Raw genomic sequence first — 19,983 nt, forward strand, 5'->3', positions numbered from 1 at the left:
TGCACCAACTAAGAGAAGCCATTATCATTAAAATTCTGACAATTTGGGAATAAAGACAAGAGGAAGATTATCATATTTATGCCTTCTTTTGTGACAGATATGACTTTGTCTTGTACAGCAATATGTGTCAGGGTGTAAGTGAAGAATATGGGACATATAGTAAGGGCACCAATGTGCTGGCCCAGATTCCAATCCAAAATTTGCTTAAACAGTCTCAGTGTTAAAAAAAAGAAAAAAAAAAGAAAAAAGTGAATGTTTAATGTATTATCAGCCTGGTAAATGCTGTACTTATCAGATTTTGGAAATATCTCAATTACTGGCATTACAGAGATGCTGCTCTTAAATTTGATTCTTTTTTTTTCCATTTTAGTATACTAAAAATGGGAAAGATCTCTTCTGAATTTTGAATCCTTAGAGGTTTTTTCCACATCCATCTAAAGTAAAGTCTTGATAATACCCATGACAAATCCCCTGATTATAGACAGTATCTCAAAAACACTTCTAAAGAAAGTGTCATTATTTAAACAAATAATAATGATTGAAGGCTTCCAGTTAGATTTCTTTCTAACTCTTCCTCTGACCTTAAGTGATGTAAGCTAATAATTTAGAACAAGGCAGAATGGTTAAATGATTGAAACACCCGGGGATTCAACTCTGCACTGTCACACTATACAAATTAAGAGTAGTACATTCTTCAGTACTCTACAGTCAAGAAAAGGAGATGTGGGCTTCTATGATCATCTAGGAAACGCCTGCATTTAACAACTTTGTTACAACTAATGAAGATGAAGCACTCAATGCAAATAATAGATATATTATTTCCTTTTCCACAATGACTTAAAAAACCCCAGTAAGTCTAATGTGCAATGAGACTTATGAATACAGTTTCTATATCCAAAATCTTAAACAATGTAGTAATTAATTTTGAAATCCAGTTCCCCACAGTTAGTAGCAGAACATGGCAAGTACAGCATTAATATAAATAAAAATAAGAGGTGGCTCCTAGGTATTCTGGTTATAGAGAAAGGTGGTGAAGTTTTTAGTCTGTGTGTGTGAATCAAACTTGGCAAGGGGCTACACAACCACGATCTGGATGAACCAGTTTCTGGGGTTGGTTTGTCTCTGTTTTCCTCCTGTTAAACCTCCGGAGCTTTCCTCATCATATTTCTGTTGTCATTATGCATTTAGTAAATTACTATTTCAACTCACAATTCCTTATTTATTGTCCCTTCCTTACTAAAAGGGACAGGGGGAAGGGAGTGACTTATTTGGGGTTTAATTTCTCTAATGATGTTAAAATGACCACACTGGGTTAGTGGGATAGTTATTTCTTTGGGATGTATTTTGGCTGTGGCTGATAAACCTATACCTCTCACCAGCTGAGCTACTTGCTAGAGCCCTTTTGCAGCCAGTGGAGATGCAGTTATTTTCCTATTTATTTCAGATATATCTTTTAACCCAAACTGAACTGCGCATTAGAAGTAGGCTGTAAACTATAAATCCAATATTGGATATAATATTGAAATACTTCAGGTAGACTGTTTGGGGGTTTTTTTGAATCACAATGAAATATGACTGATGATTACCAAATATGGTCTATGATTTGGTTTCTAGAGTGCTTTTTTTTGAATCAAAACCAAACTTTAAATTATGATCCATTTACCAAGACAATTTATCAGATGACAGTAGTGGGTTTTACCCTCATAAGCAGGGGAAAAATATTACTCTTACCCTTTTAATCAGTCTTTTTGGTTTCATCTGTCTTACTGTGTTCAATTACCTGCTGCTAACATACTCTTTTTCTTTTTCATGTCCTGCAAAGAAAATCACATGTCATTTCCAGTTTATGTGGAGGGGATAAAGCCCACCTCTGTTCTCATTTCCATCCTGAGTGACTGTCCAATATAAATTTTAAAAAAGGGCATTAATGTGAAAAGTAAGAGTTGACTTAATAAATTCTCAGAGAGATGAAAATTTTATTGCAAGTTGCCCATATTCTTGATTTATGGAAGTATTTCTAAACATTAATTTATTACATAAAAGTACATCTTCTCTCTTAGTCTACTTTCTTTCCTCCTAATTTATCTCCTTCTCTCTCCTCTTTCTTATTGCCCAAAAGAAATCTAGTTAAAGAAATTTCACTAATGTGGATCTGCAACCACTAATGTGGATCTGTGGAAATAGCAACACAGGACAGGGTCAAATCCTGTTTTGGGATGGAAAGAAAGTAGATCTTCTTGCATTTATTTAATGTTTGTTGTTTTGGTTTTTGTTTGGTTTTTTTCCTGACATCTTGAAAATTATAGCATAATTTGGCTTCTTATTTATATGTAAGTAAGGACTGCAACAATAAATGATTCCATTTTTAATTTGATGACATGGAATTTTGCCTCTAATTCTTGGCAATGTAAATTTATTCAGGCAGATCACCACACTAAAGTGCTTATACACATTCTAATACCTAAACTATAATTTTCAAAGATAGCTTGGATTATCTCTGCTGGGCACTCCTTTGTGCTGTGTAAAAGAAACCATTACTCTCAAACCTACCGGACATTGAAGAAATAAAGCTGTTGAATGTCTCAAACCAAAATAAAATTATTTTATCTCTTCTGAAGAGTGACTAAATAGAATATAAAGTAGGGGTTTTTTAATAGTCATTAATAGTATATTTATTTTTGCATTGAATAAATTGCTGAAACGTATGCTATTAGCATGATTTTCAGCAATTGAGCTGGTGTGAATCGTTAGTAAATCAGGCCTGTAATCTTCAAACATACTCCCTAGGCCCTGAATCTAAAACCATCTGGACAGTGTGACAGTGTTCTATTTATTACATACAACTGCTTGGATACTGCCAATGCATAAACAGTAATTAAGCACACAAGCCAACCATGCATGCCAGATTTGCTAGAACTATCCTTTGAGTATCTTAGAGTTTCCATGCCAGTGAGCTTAGTGAGGCATTGGCTGGTGATTAAACATTAATGATTTATGGTGCAAGCAGGGTTCATTTACTGCTTACTGAAATATGTTTGACAGCAATTTTGTGATTTTTAGAAACAATGCTTTCAAAGATATGTTTCCTGACTCATTTTCTATACCATTTTCAATACAAATGTGATATAAAATCTCAAAGAATAATTGCTGTATGTGTGGTTCTCTTGCTGTTCTTTACTTTGAAACAAGAAAATGAGTTAAATGTAGCAGGAACTGGCAGGTGTAATAAAACATTTTTTCCTCAGTTTGAGGGAGTTTTCAAAAAATTAAATTTCAAAGTCTAATATTTCAGACTCTTAAATTAATATTGAACTGTGCATCTTAATATAAATGTGCATCTTAATATTAAATTGTGCAGTTTATCATTGAACAATGTAGCTCTACAGATGGAATTTTCCACTGGTGCTTTGCTCAACCCAGTTTCAGGTGACTTTCCTAAAATCTTCATTGGGGATCCAACAAACATTTCCCAGGGACATAAAAAATTGCATATATTGGGGGTCTGTAGAGGGATCATGGGAAAAGCTGACACAAACCAGGGACCAAATTTTCAACTGAGAAAGAGAAAATGCTCTGTACTGCAAGTAGGAAATATTGAAAAAAACATGATTAAAGTTTTCATTATTCATTATCAAGGACTGTTGTCTAATGTATCGTATTTACATGCACAGCAAAATTCTGGCAATGTCAGCCATAAGTTTCTCCTAGTGATATTTTACTGAAAATCGTATGTGGCTTGAAACTCATATTGCACATTTTCAGAATTTATACCAATAGGCAGCTGTTAATGTGTATCAGTGTCAGAATTGGCCCCTTTACCACATCAATCCTGATTTATTAGTATTTCAAGCTCTCCTAGTGAGCTAGAAAAGCTTTTTTCAAATTTGCACACTCAATTACAGAATGAGTAGTATGATTCACAGCCATCAAAGAGATCTTGGATGTTAAATGAATCCCAAAATTTTCCACTGAACTGAAAACTTCCAATTTTTTGGACAATCCTTTAACATATGTTTTGGTAACTTCTGTGGCTGCATTAATTAAGGTATAGTTTAGTTTTAGTTCCTGACGTATTGCTTTCATATTTCAAAATAATCAATATTGATAAGTAAGTACTATGAAAATACAAAATACAGAGATTTGTACAGTTTTTACCTTCTACTAATACCCTACAGTCTGGGTCTATGGATGGCAACTTCTCATTTGGATTACCTCCAAGTTTCATCATCTGTGCAGAAAGATTACAAGAAAAAGTGAATCCTAAAAAAAGGCATTATGGCAGTTTTTTACAGTGTGAACAGGTTAAGATAGTTAAGAAACGAGCCCTACAAAGGACCAAACCTGTCAAATAAAGAATAGATTGTATTGGCTTTCTTAGACATAAGGTCCCAGATGCAAACTCTTGAAAGATTCCTGAAACAGCTCAGCAATATTTAGCTCAGAAATTGGAAAAAATACAACAATGCTATTGTCATGCCCTAGATAATTATCTCTGCTGAGAGACACAGATAAATTAACCTGGAAACACAATCAAATTAATGTAATTAATACCACTTCCAGGATGCAAGCAAATATTTTCTTTCAGTGCTGCACTTCATAATATGAGTACACAAACACTTTCAGGACTATCTAAGGTAAATTTTATGTGAAACTCTGCACCCCTACTAGCAATACAGGGCTAACCTACTGCCCCAGAGTAGGAGGTAAAAAGAGATCTTCCCACATCCTTAGTAATTCTGTCAATGCCACTACTTTTCCTGTGGATTTCTGTACTGAAAAATGTCATCTTTTTCTGAAACCACTGCCATAGGTGGAACTTGAAAAAGTTGCACTAGACTTTTCTCTTGTAGCTTAATTGTTTAATGTAATGTAGTTATTTGAAGAACAAAAGTATGATCCCTGCAACCATACAGCAACAGAAATTCTCTGTCTCCCTCATGGTTTTCTGCCAACTTAATTTCAGGTCTTAGGAGAAACTTAACTTTAAAGGTAGGATATAAACTGCTTGCTGCAGTTTATATCCTGGTGAATTCAGGTGAATTCCAAGTCTTATATGCTGACACCACACCAGAGGCTATGACTGAAGAGCTAGTCTATGAAGCTCATATTCCACTACAAAAATGTTGTGGGAATTGTCAGCTTATTTTGCCCTGCAGACTTGCAGATAGCCTCTGGCTACCTACCCATTAGCTGCTAGCCATAGGCACAACCTTGGGTGACTGGGATCTGTCTAGGATTTACTTTGTCATCTCTAAACTAATTTGAAGTATTATCCTTCTGTGCTTATTCTATTTAAAAATAATGTTAAACACTGAAACACTGAAAAGTTTTCTTTCAGCTTTTCTATGGTTAATATATTTAAAGAAAAATATCTGCGCAGAGCAGAGAGCTGCAGGATCACTTAGCAAATGGAATTCAGTTATGCTGATCTCTATTTAACATGGTTCTTTCCTTTCTGCCTACCTCATCCTCTGCTGGCAGACTGTTCGGTAAATATTTTCTCTGCAGGTCCATGAGTCATTCGTGTAGTAAGTCACAGCCAGAGACACAAGGATAATTGGGAAGTGGGTCACTGCATGAGTCTTCTCCCTGGGAATCAGGGTTAAAAATTTCACCCAGAGCACAAGTCTAGTGGTTCTGTTCTGTTACCACGTCTTTACACTGCTGAGCTGCCTTATCCAAATTTGGAGATTGATTAGCGCCTCTTTGCACGGTGTATTTAGCTAACCAGCACACTAATGTTCTTGGACACACTGTTTATTTCTTAACATGGAAGCCTCATGTTTCTATAAATAACATATCTGTAGGTTGTGTCTCCTCTGGAGATCAGCTGGCTCAACATCCTGATGAAAGTGGTAGAATTACTGACTAACATAAGAGTTGTTTCAGGTGTCTCAGGACCCTGTCTGGAAACCCTCTGAACCTAGAATGATAGTACTGTTTGGGTGGAAAAAGACTTTTAACATCGTTGAGTCCAACAGTGATCTTAACACTATTAAGTCCACTTCTACTAAACCTTGTCCCTAAGTACCATATCCCCACATCTTATACAGATGGTGACTCAGCCACTTCCCTGGTCAACCTGACCATCCTTTCAGTGAAGAAATTGTTCCTAATATTGAATCCAAACATCCCCAAAGCAGCTTTAGGCTGTTTACTATTGTCCTGTCACTTGTTTCCTGTGAGAAAAGAGATCAACCCCCAGTTGGCTACAGTATCATTTCAGTAGTTGTATAGAGAGCCTCCTTTACTTCTGGCTAAACAACACCAGCTCCCTCAGCCATTCCTCATTCGACTTGTGCTCCAGACCCTTCACCACCTTTTTTTCCTTCTTTGAACTCAACATGAGACCTCACCTGTGCTGTGTACAGGTGGAAAAATTACTATTCCAGTTCTGATGACCACACTCTTTTTGATGCAAATTGTTGACCACCTGAGTACATGCTTGCTCGTGTTCAGTCATTAGATGACCAGGACTCCCAAGTCTTTTTCCGTAGCGCAGTTTTCCTGTCATTTGTGCCCCACCACTACATGGCTTTGTTGTAACCGAAGTGCATGCCAAGATGGAACAACCACATACTCTTTGAGAGACCTGTTCCATGTTTTGGTGATTTTCGTTAGATAGAATTTGTTAATTTAATCTAATTGCAATATCCCTTGCTTCAACTTGTGCTCACTCTCTTTTCAATGTGCACCTCTGAAGAAATTGAGTCCTGTTTCCTTTGTTCATGATGTAGCTGAAGAAAACAATTAAACTCTATTCCTTCTTCCTTTTTCTCTTCATGCTGTATTATGTTATCACTTCCTTCCAGCTTTGCTTTGTTAAATACGCATTAATTATAATTAATGAACAAGATATATACCATTTTTACAAGATAAAGTATGAACAGCTGCTCCCTTGCATGAAAGATGGCTGACAGTCTCTTCCTTCTAGTCTAAAGAATTATTACTGCTTTTTGTTCAGTACACAGTTGTGTTAACATTACTGATGTCTGGTAGGAAACCAGCTGCTGTCCATTGTGATACATTATTCTCGAGGTCTCCCCTGCTATAGTTCCTCTAATGTATAGTGTCCTGAGAACGTTCACATAAGCAGCCATAGTCCCTAACATCACCAAGGTACAGAATTTTTACTCACTGAATCATTTCCCTGGATTATGTGTCTCTTTCAGACGCAACCTTTGCAAAAATCTTTCTCTGAAGGCCTTTATTACATATTTCTCTAATAAGGGTGGTTCATCATCCTAATGTAAGTTTCTTTCGTGTAATTAAGTATGGTCTGAGGCTAATGTAGGTATATTCCAACTCTTTTTTGATATTTTGGTCCAACTCCTCCACTTTATTTCTGTGCCACAGCATAAATCATCTCAAATTTAATGTAAAATCATCTCAGACTTAGTGTAAAAATGCAAACATTGGGCTGGTCTGGGCAAGCATCTTCAGTTTCAATATCCTCTCTCCTGTGTGATCATCACCAGAAACAATAAAATCTCCTGTACCTATGATAACTCCTCCTTTCCCCCTCTTTTGAAAGCATCATGATTTTTTTTTAAACTTCGGTTGATCAACAATCTTGACTACTCCGAAGTTGAACCAATATATTTACCCTTCCTAGAGCAGCATTAAGCAATTCAATGTTCGATTAAAATTTCTTTTCAGCGCAGCATTCAGCCTAAATAAATGTAACCTTTTAGATAGTTTATCAAAGAGATGAGAGGAAAAGACACAAAAAAAAAAAAAAAGGTTTCTATTTTATATTATCCTAATTCTGCACTGTGTTCCACAGAATTAATGGATATGTATAATGGATATGAATTTTGGACTGCATACTAAAGTGCCTTATTTTCCAAAGGCATTCTGAATTTTCACTTAAAATAAATAATTATATAGAAATTTTAAAAAATACCTGAATTTTTTATGGCAATATAAGTAAGAAATTTTTTCTTCTGTACAGGAACTGTACACGTTATTGCAAAAGTTAAGTGAATATTGTGTGTGTAGTTTAGCTTTTAAATGGTAGAACAATCAGGAGATAGTATTTCAAGCTAGAGGCTTTGCAAGATTTTCCGGAAATATTTGCCTATTCAGTACCCCATAAGAGCAAGAAGATTAAAATCTCTGAAGAGTTTTATTTCATAACACTAGAATAGGATTGAGGAAGAACTTCAAAGCCTTGTAAGAGAACCAGACAAGTACTTGTCGAACACTGTGGGACACAGGGGAAGTGGAAAATGGCTGTGACACTTGCATTATGACATGCCACTGTTGTAGCATGAGGAACAAGGCCAAAGAGAAGTGGAAGACAGGTAGCAACCAAGGGAAGGTTCACTACAAAGGATAAAATCTCAAGGGTTAGATGGGTGACTGAGCTGACTCTGCTGATATTTTCTTTATGTCCCTTCAAAACATGACCATCTGAAATCAAGCCTTCTATGTCTGATCTTAAAATATAGTCAGCTAAATGTTGATAATGCCTTTAAAAATAAAATGCTTTTCTTTTCTTTAATCTATTACTGCTATAAAAAAAGACAGATTTGAAATGCAATTCAGAAAATCCAGCATACACCAAAAAGCGGCAGTGAGTGCTACACTCTGTGCTCAGGCTTTTTAGTATTTAAAGGGGATTTTAAAATTTGTGTTTTTCATAGTTTACATATTTATTTCATGGAACATAGAACCTGGAAATGGCTGACCTGTGATATAGAAGTTTCAAAGCTGGAAAATTGTTATATAATTCAGAATTTTTAGCTATTATCTATATTCTCACAAATACTGTTGTAAACATAATAATAACAATATAAAAACTTATTTAGGTGAAGAGCTCTAGACTAGCAATGTGATCCTGGGTCTGAGAACTGTTAAGAACCCAGGAAGCTTCTCAATTGGGCGTGAAAGATCACTCATAAAAACAGAGCAATCAAAAGATACATGTGATGTGATGCAGTACAAGTGGTCATTTTAATATATCTTTCTCTAGAAGAGATTGACTATGAATGGTTGAAGCCTAACCTTCTTATTTATTCAATTTCTTTAATTGGTTTTCCTATTTCTTTTCCATTCATCTCTGTACAACTTTTTTCTCTCTTGGTAATTTCTTTATTTGTCAACATTTTCAATTATTTTCTGTATAAAAAGCATGAAATATGAGGAGTTCCTTCATTTTTTAATGTAATCTTTTTGCCAAGTGATAGCCTGACAGATTAGACTCTGCATGATTTTGTAGAAGGCATACTCAGTAAGGACCCTATTCTTCCATTCTTTCTCAAGATTAGTGTAACCTTTCGACATCCAGAAGTTCATTCATATCAGTGAAGATGTTAGTGGAATTTTGCTTAGTTGCATAAAGAACTTTTTCTTCTGATTCTATTTTAAAAACATTTTAAAAAGATCATTATACCCAATAAAACCAGCATAAGGGGAAGCACACACACATACACAAAGAGAAAATAGTAGAAACCTCTCCTAAAAATAGACAGCTCCAAAATCTACAAATTCTCTAAGTAAAGATCATCAATTATCTTTACTTGGCAAATGAAAGGCAATAACAGTAAAATGCATATGAGCACCAACTGTGATGTGAAATTTAAAGCTCTAAAACTTCATTAAAATCAGACTGGTAATGATGTACCATATGCACTGGGCTGTGTTTGCCCGAGGATGTCCAACCTGTGGCTCATTTCTTCTGTCACAGCACCTCTTTATAAGAATGACTCAGAGTGCTTTGTTGAAGTGCTTAGGGGCTGACAAGCAGGGTAGGTGTTTCACAAATAATCATTCGCTTCATTATACCCTGGTGGATTATAGACATTTTCTGGTTTTAGGGGAATCTTATGCTTTCATTTCTGAGGTGAACTGAAGACATGAAACAAAGCTGTTAACAAGTATTCTGACAATTTATGCTTTCTGAATAGGAAACTGATGTTTATTTTTTTTTTAGCAAGTAAAAGGGATTTTTAATAGCTTTTTACAGAAATAACTGATAATGAATTTGGATAGTACATTGCAGCTAACCAGCTAAGATAGATGGTAGGCATCATAGGTGAAGGGTTGCATATTTCATTACCAGCTCCTGAGCAATTTAGTTCCCATGTGCTTATTTTATTATTCTGGTACTTTAGTCTCTTATTTGTAGCTCACCTTTATAAATTATTCAGAACCTTTTCCCTTTTAATGCTTTCACATATAAGCCCCCCTTAATGCTACAGCTTGATATGGCTATATGTGGCAAGTAAAATAAGTGCTTTTAGATGAACCTTCATCTTATTATGATTAAAGATGAAAGAAAGCCCATGCCAAAGCAACATTAAGCTAAATTTTTTATATGTTAAGCAAAATGAAAATCTGTTGGTATCTGAGAGATATTAATCCATTTGATTCCTGGTCATATGCTAGATATTAAAAATTAAACATCTGAGCACAGGTGGAAGCACCTTTAAACAGTGACATGCAGCAGAGGTGTCTGAGTTCTCACAAGAGACGGTCTGGTGGGGATGTGTGAATTGTATGCAGCACGTCTGGAAGTCATGGACACTCAGAAATGGAGAGAAACAAAAGCAGGAGCAATTCCTGGCTTGACTGGTTGGTTCATTTGCTTTCAGCATAAGCAGCCTGCTGACCAGGCTATTTATCCACAGTAGGAAAGCCTGTGTTTAATCCCATTTTCTGAACAAGGAAGGGCCTTAGCCACTTAGAGATAGGCATGGGAAGAGTACGTGCTACTGGCCTTGTAACACAGTAAGGGGAAAATGATGTGACTTTACCAGCTGACACGCTCAGGGAAGAATAGAGCCATGTTGGATTTAGCACCATCTGCAACGTTTTTCCTTTCCTTTTCCATGTAACAAAATAATTAGTGAATACATTTTATTTTTGCAGAAGTATTTTCCACGTTTCAAGTACTTTGAATAGTATAAAAAGAATCTAAACGTACTTTCCACAGGTTTTTTTGGGGGTTTTTTTCAGGTTGCCTGTAGTACAATTACAACACATGCAATCTGAACTTTTACTGAAAAATAAATTTCAGATCAAGTTTTGAAGCTCTGGTGATCACTTGGTATTAAAGGGACATCACAGGTGAATAATTGCTCAATGTGCAGTGCAGTGTTACTGGTGTTTTGTGCTTTAAACTGATTAATTACTGGTAAAAAAATACTGTAGAATGGTAGTAAAGAATCACTGGACTATGCATTTTCCAGTTCTGACTTTTCAACCTTCTAGAAAAATCTTGATCAAAACATTATTATTTAAAGTAAATATCTTTTTTAAAACTTTTGAATAGCTTCATGCTTTTTTTATACCTTTCTCATCAATTTACAGTTTGAAGAAAATGTTGAAGGGCACATAGCATTCATATGTTATGAAGAAGCCCACACAAGAAATGGTGAAATGCCTTTTGCATCTGACTCTACTGGCTAGTTAAAAGTGAACAGGCTGGTAAAAGAAAAAACAATGAGCAATGAGTATTTATATTTCATCATCTTTCTCAATACCTTTAAACAATAACAAACATAAACAAATTCTATTCATGAAAATCAGATTTTCTTCAAGGCCCATACCTGTTTTGTTTTTACTGCCATGGTGTCTAGCATTATACAACTGTCTATGAACCCAGCTGGCTGGAAATCTGGAGATGAGACTGAGGATCCTCTGTTCTCAATAAAGTTAGGTTGGATACTGAAGGAATGTGTTACAGTATTTGCTATGTAAACACAGAATTACCCCAAATGGCATTCAGTTAAAACAGGGAGAGGAGCTGTTCCTAAAAGCTGAAGTTATGTGAGGGACAAGAATAAACAACATAAAATTATTGATAGTTTATAATATAGTGAAAATGTAGAAGTGTACTCATGATTGAAGCCTTGAATCTATGTTTGAAATATACAAAACATTAGCTTAAATATCTGATCAATTAATCACTATTCTAATTCAGTTTTAAATCCTTTGACTGGGAAAATGTTAAATATGACAAAGTTCTAGTTCCACTGCCAATTACAATCTGAGCTCTAGCTATAGGAAAAAACCATAACAGAAGTAAATGAACAATGGATTAATATTTGCATAGCATAAAAATAAGTGTTCATGTAGTTGACTTGAGCATGACCATCATCCTCACTCCTGTCACTTGAGATCCCTGAATTAAGCAAAAAAACTCATAAAATTTTTCAAAATTTATAAATAGTTATTTTCAATATGCAACAATGTTTATAGGCTGGTTTTATATATCCTTTACAAAGCAAAGTAGGTGTCATCCATTTCCCAGTATAGTAAAGATTGGAAAAGAGAATATTCATGATTTGGTTTATAGTTCCATTTTCCATTTTTTATTCAGCACTGTGTCTTTTTAAACTCGTGAGCTCTTTCTATGGCATGTAGGGATTCATATTAAGTAATATAAAATCAAGAATAATGCTTTTCTTTTTATTTGGTATTCTTATCTGATTACAGCTTTATCTTTGCTCTGTTTATTCTTCCCAAAATAAGCAAAGAAACAAAAAAACTAAAACCCCCAGACTTTTATACTTTTTTCCCCCTATGTTGATTCCAAAATCCTAGTCAGCATTTGACACTGAGTTCTGTTAGATAAACAATGTCATAATTGTTGGACCTGAATTTGGTCCAGAGCAATAAATATTTTGTCTCAGGGCTCCATGACTAACAACATGAGTTAATGCAAGTATGAAGCTGCACCTCTGGGACATTAGTGAAAATCTTTTATAACACATTATTTCCATCAGAAAAAAATCTGTGAGATAGGTAAAATAAGCTCTACTGTACAATTTTTAAATAAATAAATTTCTTTATTTGATCTTCCTTTCTTTGATGACTTTAGGAGGATTGCCCAGTTATATCAAAACATATTCCTAAAAATGTTATTTTCTTAAAGTCTTAATAACATTGCTCAATTGATAATAGGCAGCACCATAGGATAGCTTCTATATGTATTCAAGGACCTGGTAAATGTATATTTTTGCTACATACAGGACATCTAAAATGGAAAATTACTGGAGACATCTCACGGCAGGGTGACTGCTGCTTATACTATAGACATCATTTAACATGGGCATAGGAAGTACTCATTAATTCTTCAATTAATTGATTTTTTAGCTTTCAAACTGGAGATCCATTTCTGAGCACTACACACTACAAAAGTATTGATTCCATGACTAAAACAATTCTGCTTGAAGCAAATAATCTTGAAATAGAATCACTTTTTTTTTTTCTGACAATAATATATGATCACAGAAAGGAATACATTAACTTGTATATCTGCTGTAGCCAGATATTTTGGTATTTGTCATGCATTTCAATTTTGAAAGGAGTTTAATGACTGGCTGGGTAATCAAAGGACATCACTTTGGGACTGCTAAACATTCTATGAAATATTTAGTATTATGAATAAAAAATTTAAGTTAACTCTTGATAGATATATCACTAAATGCCCTGCAAGTATTTAAATAGTTAATAGTTAAAATTCAATAAATAGATCAATATGCAACTGATACGGAAGCTGATCCATCTGGGTTACTACATGGCAGCATCTTTCTCTGGAGAAACCCTGCCTAGAAAAGAAAAGTGTGTTTTTCAACTCATCTCATAAATCATTTTGACAATGAACACTAGAGATTATCTCAAATTGCAAAATTCACTTCCAGATCTGGCACTGCAGCTCACCAGTTTTCAAAAACTCATTTTTTTTCCTTCTTACTATAAATAGAAGAGCAAGCTCTATGCAAAACAAAGTTTTTATTAAAGGACAAAGTATGCAGCTGCATAGTTTGATCTTTTTCTGTGCATTCTCAAATATAAAATCAAGAACTGCTATCCCTGTTAACTAATGTCACTTCAGAATGTAGTACAAATCACTGATGCTTCTCTATTGCCTCATGTGACATATTTCTATGTCCTGAGGGCAGCACAAATCAGAGCTTCTTTTCTCTAGGATTGACTTACACTGCATGTCAACAATCCAGAATAAAATATAGCTTGCTGAGCTCTGGGAAAATATATTTACCTGGTAAATATAACTTCATAATCAGATCATCAGTATTATCTACTTTAAAATGAGCCCCCAAAGAATATCTGTGCCCAAAAACTCAGATGTAAAGGGAACTAACAGATTTGATGTCACCTTTTGTAGATAGTAGGTCATCCAGATAGTAGGTCACACAGTTCTACATGCAGCATCTAATAACTTTTCTAGGGTGAAAATTCCTTGCTCAGTCTGTTTCTCAGTCTGAATGGAATGTGTCATGGTGCAGGGTATCCTCTGCTTCCCAGTACTGTGTTTTTGCAAGTGTTAATTATTTTCATTTTTTCCTCTCAATACTAAAATAGAAAATAGGGTTGAAAAATTCTGGTTTATTTCTAGCCAGATTTAAAAAAAAAAAATTCTCTAGACACTAGTTTTATAGAATGCATTTTCTGTGCTAGACAATAAAAAAATTTAAACCCCATCAGTTGCTTCCTTAACTGTCCTTTCAGGATTGTCAATTTATGTGTCATTGTTTAGGATTCAGTAAGTAGGCTGGGCTCTTTTAAGCTTATTATGGTATAGTAGGTATGATCTTCAACCCCTGAAATGTTCTGTCTACTTTTTTTCACAGACTCTAAGATGTCAATACCTGTAACTTAATGTAAAAACCAAGACTGAATGTTCTCTCATTAACAATTCTGATGGCAAAAATGGGGGAAAAAAACGATCTTCTAATTCCACATAATCTATTGTGCTTCATTCCATCCACTCTTGTCACAGAACCAGATTGGAAGTTGATAATCAATTGTTTATTTTCTATGATTTTCAAATGAAATGAAAAAGAGATGACATGAAACTATGTCTTGAAGCTACTTCAGCCGCTAATCTTTATCTATTGCTCTACCTAACATAAAATCTTTCCTATCATGCCAGCCACGATGACATATATATGCAGTTCTTGCATGTATCAAAGGCTGAATGAGTCATCAATAGCTTTGGAATGGCATAAATATGGCAAGAAATGTGACAGCTGTCTTCACCCAGGCAAAGGTCAGCTCAGCTTTGCTGCATCTTTGAATGACGTCAATGCCATACATAACTAAACTAAAAATCATCACTGTGATATTTTTTTCCAGGCATTCCTCGTTCTTCCCAACTTCTTGCAACAGTTTAACACAGTAAATACAAGGAGACATAGAAACACAATTTTTTAGGAAAGCTCTGAATGTTACTTCTTGATGAATAAACCCCAAAAAGAGAAATTTTAACAACTGGCTTTTTTTTTTTTTGCCTTTTTTGGCATCAATACAGCACAGCACTTCCTGATTACTCCTTCTCTCTCAAGCAGGTTTGAACACACCTACCATTTCTCTCAGGATTCTCTACACACTTGATGGAAAAATATAAGTGCATCCAACTTGCTACATCATATTGCAAGAAATCTGCAACCATTTTATAGAAGAACCCAGATTTTTATTGTATTACTTTCCTACCTTACATTTTCCCAATAATTTCTCCAAAAGTTCACTTCTCCCAAAATTATGACAGTACTTTAGAGAAGTAGAAGATCCACAGGAAAAAACAAAACAAAACAAAAACCAACAAAAACCCCACCTCCTTAGGTTTTATGCTTAGAATTTCTTTTTCCAAAACGTGCAAATCAAAAAAAAATTTTGTAGACTAATTTTTCAGCCCAAGCTGAATGTCACATTTATGTTAAAAAGCCCATTATTTATTTGTGTTCAGGGTGTGTCTTAATGGGACTAAAATGTACTTCATAGCAATGATAACATTTATTTGGCTGATCATTTCCATCTGGATAGATACTAGAGATAATACAGAGAATTAAAGCGTGACATACAATTAAATTTGTTCAATTATGATTAAAACAGGATTCATCATATACCATTTCATCTTTTGGATGAATTCCTGTATTGGCTTTCAATGCACTTTATTATCTAAACATTTTACAGTAAACCAGTTAAACAGCCCACATAAACACCCACAAACCAGATTAATAATATCTCCCCTACTCTTCCTGTCTTGTCTTTCAAGGAGAATCTAAAGAAAAAGAACCCTAGATATTCTGCACTGCTGCTTTGAGTGTCTCACAAAAAGAATTCCGTCAGAGAGGGTGGACAAGTAGTTGATGATTAACTTGCTACATTCTCAGATGTCTGTGTTCTCTGAAGAGCAGTATTATAATCTGGAGTATTTTTTTAATGGGAAGAGATGTCTTGATGTCAAGTCTTACTACCTCCCATTGCCAGCTCCAGCCTCCTGCTTCCTGTGCTGTCCTTAAACTACAGACTATTGCTCTGTGTGCAATAATGTGGGCTGGGAGACACCAGAAATGTACTTCCTGAGCCTGTAAGATTTTCTCCCATGGTTCCTCTATAACAGTTGATGCATAGGGAAAGGGCTTAGTAAGCTTCTGATTCCAAACCCATCAGTTTCATGTTATATTTGTAAAATTCATGTGGTTTGTCAAAAAAAGAAGAGGCACTGCTGAATGGACGCACAGATATGGGCTTTAATTTGGGCATTACTAAATATTTCCTGACGAAGAAATCATTACTGAGCAAACTGGATTATGCAACAAAACTAGAAGTCAAACTAAAACTCAGAATATAATTCTGTGTAACTCCTGGTTTCATTCATTTAATTTTATATGGTTCAGTGCATTACTTATATTTTAAGCAGCCCTAAGTAGTGAAAATATTTCTATTTTTTATCTAATTTCTATGTACTCCCCCTGGCTGATTTGAGTGATTTTCTTTTTAAAAACAGACATAACAGATTACACCCTAAATTAAAATCTAAGATTGAACTCCCTATAGCACTACAGAAAACTGGTTTCCCCTCATTAAAGAGAAGAGTATCAGTTTTAGAGGGGACATAGCAGTTTGGAGAGCTCTTACATGCCAGAGATACTGGGTTAATTGTCACCATGTCATGTGAGAGGCAATTAAGAGACAGGTGAAGGAAGGAGCTGCAAACTGGAGATAAGAATGAGCTCAATTCCACAATAATCTCTTAGTTGGCAAAACTAAGTTTGCCCTAAGATACAACAGCTTGTGCTGACCCCACTACTTTTTGTTATCTTGGAAATAAATGTACTATACATTTAATGGGAGCATAATACTACTCCTGAAGACACTTAGTCAGATGTGTGGGTATGTGAGAAATCTACAATGCTAGACCCCCACAGACAAGATGAAGATTTAAAATCACCTACTCCTTCATTTTTAGAAGAATTTATTAATTTCAGCTAGAATAAGAGAAAAGGACAAGTCCTCCGAGAAAATGATAGTTGATCTCTTTTCCTTTTCCATGACTGTAAAATCATAACAAACCTATCCTTCATGTATCTTCACAATTCTTTCTCTGGTCTTTCTGTTCTAATTTTACTCCTTTTGTCTTTCCATGGCAGCAGAAGTCAGAGTTTTGATCCTTATCCGAGGGAAGGCAAAATTTGTCCATCTGGTTAAGAAGTCTCCAGCCGGCCTTAATGAAAATTGCATGTTCTATTACAATTCAGCATCAAAACACCATGCCTATTATGTTGTCATATGCTGCTAGTGCATTTTTACTTCTGAACCTAAATAAATATTTTCTTGAAATCACATGAAAAAAGTGCAAACAAAATTGGCACAGAATCTGATCATACTGTGAGTTGCCAAGTGTAAATTGACATTATGTCATTGATTTATAACATAATTTTGCTTTATAACAGATGATAGCGTGGTGAAGCTATCTGAAGCAAGTACTAAGATTTAAAGGAGGATAGAAGGGTGTTCATGCTTACAGTAGTCTAGGTAAAATTTGAGGATTATCTAACTTGTTTTTAGATGTACAGTGATAATCAGCTAACATCAAATACAGATGCTGAAACAAAGCAATATGCATTGGCATATCTGAAATATTTTGCCTCCGCAGTGAAAACAGTGAACAGAAATGTAAAGTTAAAGCATGTGAGCTCATACACACACAAAATACACTTTGCTGTGAACTGTTTTGCCTGGGCTTCTCTAAAGCAGAGTCACTTTATAAGGGGCACACTGACACGTACTGTGCTCCTGTATTTCAGGAGTTAAGTTCCCTTTATAATGCAGTCATATCTCACTCTTCTGTTTTTATTCAGAAATCATAGCTAAAAGTTGCTGCAGGCATAAGATTTAACAGGCTGCTCATGATGACTGACCAGTTCCAGCTGGGACCCAGAAAAAGGTAACGAAGCACTAACTTGATAAGCCTTCAGTAAATAAATAACTTTCCTTTATTGAGATTGGAGTGGCTGAAGTGGATAGTGCTTGGGAAGTGAAAAAAGACAAGTAATGTAAAATAGACTCTTATGATGTTTTTATTTTGTTTTCTATCACAAGACAGATAAGGCAATAAATAGATCCATATGAATCTGTTATTTGGTCACTAGCAACTAAATGCAAATTTTGAACTTTAAACGAAAAGGAATATATACTTCTATCAGGGGTAATTTTCACTGAAATTAGTTTTTTCAGATGGAGGCCTAGATGTCTTCCTTGGTAAATGTAACACCATATTTACTTCTGAGATATTTTTTTATGAAAATATATTTCTTATATTTACAGTCCTTTGCAAACAAAAGAGCTTTCAGCTCTTATAAATCTGATGACTGCTTTTATACTCTTCATCCAGATTTTTCTGAAGGAAGTTAATAGAGGTCATCTAGATAAATGATTACCCTGCAGAATTGGTGGACCTTTTGATCAGTAAATAAAGCTGCAGAAGAAAGATGTTATGGTTAATTCTAGCTGGATTGTGGAACTGTTTTATCAGGAAACAACATCCTGTGCGACTCAGGCTTGAACTATAGCTTCACAATAAACTTTGCAAATGCATAGATGAACTACTCCAGGAGCCCATCATGGCATATAATTGCTGTAATAAAGATAAAAATCACACAACATGTAATTTATTTCTAGCTTTTTGTTGTATTAATTATGGCAGTAACTAAAGCCCAAAACCCCGTTTTACTAAACCCTGTAAAAATTGATGGCTGAAGAATGTATCTGTATTATTCTGATAAATCTCAAAGGAAGATATGGGCATTAATGGGAATTCTTTTTAGAAAAAAGATTAAAAAATAATGGTGTGCTGTGTGAAAAATAATATAGTTGTCTTTCCATGCAACTAATTTCCAGATTTTAGTAATATCCTATAAAACCCCTTTCTTAATTATCACATTGCTGTGTTTTTCTAATTATTTTGCTTCAAGTGACATTTTTTCTTTATGGGACCAAACATAGGCTACTTAACTCTTAAAAAGATTCACTGAATAGCTGGTATGTCCTAATGGATATCAAGGAGTCATCATCTCCATCAAGTTTTCTGATGATGATGGCCATCTGTATTCACCAATAAGGTCTCAAGGCTTGAGAGTCATTATCATAACATAGAAAAGAAGAAAGCTAATCAAGTTGACAGTGACTCCACTGAGCTTTCACAAACATTTTGGCTGACAAAAATGGAAGAATTTCTTAATTGTGTTAAAGGTTGTAGAATTAGAAATTCCAACTGGAAAAAAATACAACCATTAGAAGAAGGGAAACAAGGTAACTGAGGTGGTTGGGATATTAATAAAGGGAAAAGTTAGGGAAACAGATAATTTAAATATAAAGACAAACTTCATTGAGAAATATTGATTCCATTGCAACTTTATCATCCTGGAGAAAATACTGGTATCTGCATTTAACTAAGAGTGAAAGAAAAAATATCCACAAAATTACAAAAATTTTTGCTATTTAAAAACAAAGCTAAATAGAAAACATAAAAGAAAATTAGGTGTTAATTTTCCTTAGTTTCCTTCAAAACCAGTTATCTACTGTAGTAATTTTGAAGTATGGTAAAGAGAAAAGCCTTTTATTACATAAACACTCAGGCTTTTAATCATCAAAATTTGCACAATTTCAAGAAATGGCAGTAGAATTTTCAGTTCAATTTTGATGCTGATCTGGCAATGGGCCCAGGAT

This window comes from Fringilla coelebs, assembly GCF_963513975.1.
Source record: "Fringilla coelebs genome assembly, chromosome: 1".
Taxonomy (NCBI): domain Eukaryota; kingdom Metazoa; phylum Chordata; class Aves; order Passeriformes; family Fringillidae; genus Fringilla; species Fringilla coelebs.